The following is a 4,015-nucleotide window of genomic DNA, read 5'->3' as shown; positions in this document are numbered from 1 at the left end:
ATTTATGTTCTTAATTTCCTGGCGGGGGTATTGGCAGGAATTAATTGAGACTTTAGCATGGGCTCATGAACGCACACCTTTAGCTAATTTAATTCGCTGGAGAGATAAGCCCGTGGCTCTTTCCATTGTGCAAGCAAGATTGGTTGGATTAGCTCACTTTTCCGTGGGTTATATATTCACTTATGCAGCTTTCTTGATTGCCTCAACATCAGGCAAGTTTGGTTAATTTAGTTTGTTTTTTTGTACTGTATCAGCACCTAGTTCATTACTCTTGATAGAGAGGGAGGATCTGCCTTTTTAGATTTCTTTTTCTATTTATTTTTCCATCTAGGATTAGAACCGTATACTTGGTAATAATAGCAACGACACATTATGGCAAAAAAAAGTTTGATTCAGAGGGAGAAGAAGCGGCAGAAATTAGAACAGAAATATCATTTGATTCGTCAATCTTTAAAAAAAAAGATAAGAAGCAAAGTTTCTCCCTTGAGTTTGAGTGAAAAAACGAAAATGCGAGAAAAATTGCAATCCCTACCGCGTAATAGTGCACCTACACGCCTTCATCGACGTTGTTTTTTGACCGGAAGACCTAGAGCTAACTATCGACATTTTGGGCTATCCGGACACGTACTTCGAGAAATGGTTTATGAATGTTTGTTACCGGGTGCAACAAGATCCAGTTGGTAAGGATAAAATACCCTTTCGTATTTGTATGGATTTCTGGAATTGATAATCATAGAGGAGCCCTCTTTACCATTCTGTATAAATGGACTATTCTATTTGTATAGATATTGGTAGAGGGGCGTATCCAACCCTCTTTTATCCACTAGTTACCCCTCTTTAGTTTAAGAGTATAGAGCAGTTTGGTAGCTCATAAGGCTCATAACCTTGGGGTTGCGGGTTCGATTCCCACTACCGCCTCCATACTCCTTCTTTATGATATATGCATGATATAATATATACATCATGCATTTGTATCTGGATTTTTTGATTTCCTAAAAGAGTTTTGGTCTAACAGTTTTTTCTCGGAAGAAGCAAAAAAATAAAAGAAAGAATAAAATATGAAAGAAAAGCGTCCATTGTCTAATGGATAGGACAGAGGTCTTCTAAACCTTTGGTATAGGTTCAAATCCTATTGGACGCAATCTTATTTCTATCTATTCTTTAAATAACTATACTAAACTAAAAACAAAGAAAACTTTTTTGCATGATTCAAATGAAAAAGCTTTCTCAACGATTCCTATTCTACTAACAAGAGTAGACATGCAAAATTTATTTGTTACTGAAGAGAAAACCGTTCCAGCTGTTCCTGAATAGCTTCCTTCAAAAGGATTTCCGCTTGCTCGGTGAATGTCTTGCTAGAAGATATAATTTCTTGGAATTGAGGTTTAGTATCTTTTAGATGTTTACGTAACTCATCCAGAAATTTATTTACCTGTTCAATTTCTAACGAATCAAGATATCCTCTTGTTCCGGTATAAATAGTAGCTATCTGCTCTTCCACTGGGAGAGGATTTGCCTGGGATTGTTTAAGCAATTCCCTTAATCGTCGACCCCTTGCCAATTGATTCTGACTTGTTTTATCGAGAGCAGAGGCGAATTGTGCAAAGGCTTGTAACTCTGCGAATTGCGCTAGTTCCAATTTTGATTTGCCAGCTACTTGTTTCATGGCTTTAATTTGAGCCGCGGATCCTACTCTGGAAACAGAAATACCCACATTAATAGCGGGTCGAATTCCGGCATTGAATAGATCCGCAGATAAGAATATTTGTCCATCTGTAATGGAGATTACATTAGTAGGAATATAGGCGGAAACGTCTCCAGATTGAGTCTCAACTATTGGTAAAGCGGTCATACTTCCTTCGCCTAAAAGAGAATTTAATTTAGCGGCTCTTTCTAAAAGGCGTGAATGCAAATAAAAAACATCCCCTGGATAAGCCTCACGTCCGGGAGGTCTTCTTAATAGAAGGGACATTTGGCGATAAGCTTGTGCCTGTTTGGAGAGATCATCATAAATTATTAAAGTATGCCGTTCGCGGTACATAAAATACTCAGCCAGGGCTGCTCCCGTATAAGGAGCGAGGTATTGTAATGTAGCAGGTGAATCCGCCATTTCAGCTACTACAATAGTGTATTCCATGGCCCCCTCCTCATGGAAAGTAGTTACTACTTGAGCTACGGAGGATGCTCTTTGACCGATAGCTACATAAACACATATTACACCTTGCCCTTTTTGATTGAGAATTGTATCTGTGGCTACTGCTGTTTTGCCAGTCTGTCTGTCCCCAATAATTAACTCTCGCTGACCGCGCCCTATAGGGATCATCGAATCGATAGCAATAAGCCCTGTTTGAAGAGGTTCGTATACGGAACGCCTGGAAATTATACTTGGAGCAGGAGATTCAATTAAGCGAGATTCGGAAGCTATAATTTCGCCTTTCCCATCAATAGGTTTAGCCAGAGCATTTACAACACGACCCAAGTAAGCCTCACTCACGGGTATCTGAGCAATTCTTCCTGTTGCTTTTACAAAACTTCCCTCTTGTATCATCAACCCATCGCCCATTAATACAATCCCAACATTTTTGGATTCCAAATTCAGAGCAATACCCCTAGTACCTTCTGCAAATTCGACTAATTCACCTGACATTATTTCACCAAGACCTATAATACGAGCAATCCCATCCCCCACTTGAACTACGCGACCTATATTCTCAATCCCTACTTTCCTATTATATTGTTCAATACGTTCGCGGAGAATTTTATGAATTTCGTCGACTCGAAGGGTTGCCATTAGTGTTTCTTGACTCTTTTTTCGGAAGCAAGGGGAAAAATAATGCCTAAATTCTAAACGAAAGTAGAAGTTCAAGGCCTAATTAATTTAATTATTTCTTCCATTCCAGGGACCCGAGAATGCCAATATTAGCACGAATCGTACGGAAATGTAACTCGGTATTCAAACAACTATTCAGAGTTCCTAGAGCTCCTTGTACGGCCTGTTGGAAAACCCGCTGTCGGACCTGATTCATTGCCCTTTGTTTTTCAAAATAAAGGGTTTCGTTTTTAGACTTTTCCAATTGTTCCAAACTAATAGAAGTAGCATTAATCAAATTTGCTTTTTCTCGTTCTATCTCAGAGTATCCATTCATTCGATACTCATCCGCTTCTAGTTCGACTTTCTGTAATCGAATCCGAGCTTTTTCGAGTTGCTCAATGGTCCCTCTACGCAATTCTTCTGAATTTCGAATAGTACTCAAGATCCTCTGTTTTCGATTATCTAATAAATCTTTTAATGAAAGTAGATTATTTTGTAAGTTTACAACTTTTATGATCTCTTCCCGAACCAAACATGAATCTTTCGATTCATTTGGCTCTCACGCTCCTTTTTTTTTTTCTATAGCTATTTCCATATCTTTTTTTTAAGTAATGAGCCTATCCTCTATCTTCTTTTTTATGTTTATATTTCAATATACCGAAACCTATATAAGACTAGATAAATATTAAGAGGACTCTTCCGCCTAGATAAAAATATATCATGGTCAGCAAAGTTGTTTCTTTATTTTTATTTGCCCTCTAGTTAATAATTTCAATTTCATTAAGAAAAACTAACTAAATAAATGGAAAATGAAAATTAATAGAATTCTTTTTTATTTTTTTTTTCTTCAAATCCAAAAAATTTCTCTTTTTTATACATAGGTCGTCGATTCGGCATTGGTTAAAAAAGGGCAGGGTGCCCCCTTTTTTTTCTAGTAAATAGTTCAAACCATTTTATCGATATGAGTGTTCTATATCAGATAAATTTTACATTAGCTATTTCCCGTTTAAATTGGTACTAATACTAATATAGTTGTAGAAAGAGTACCTCTTTTTGCCTGGACTTCAAGCAGTTTAGCTTTAACCGTGTTAATGGTCTCACATTCTTGGTTTATAGAGAATCAAAGTTGATTTACCAATGAGTCGCGAAATGCTATGGTTCTTCCATATGATTTCTGAATTTATTCAGAAGTAATTCGTCGAG

At 37.2% G+C, this 4,015-nt stretch overlaps 1 non-coding gene across 1 annotated transcript; it reads left to right on the top strand.

Moving 5' to 3' along the window:
* Positions 1–1,069: 1,069 nt before the first annotated feature.
* TRNAR-UCU (transfer RNA arginine (anticodon UCU)) lies at positions 1,070–1,141 on the top strand. The gene has a single exon. It is a non-coding gene; the product is annotated as a tRNA-Arg (tRNA).
* The last annotated feature ends 2,874 nt before the right edge of the window (positions 1,142–4,015 follow it).

The sequence above is a fragment of the Triticum urartu genome, unplaced genomic scaffold, assembly GCF_056163025.1.
Source record: "Triticum urartu cultivar PI428250 unplaced genomic scaffold, HENAU_Tu73 scaffold2, whole genome shotgun sequence".
NCBI classification, from domain to species: Eukaryota; Viridiplantae; Streptophyta; class Magnoliopsida; order Poales; family Poaceae; genus Triticum; species Triticum urartu.
The sequence above is the reverse complement of the archived record's forward strand: the minus strand, read 5'-3'. Positions and strand labels throughout refer to the sequence as shown.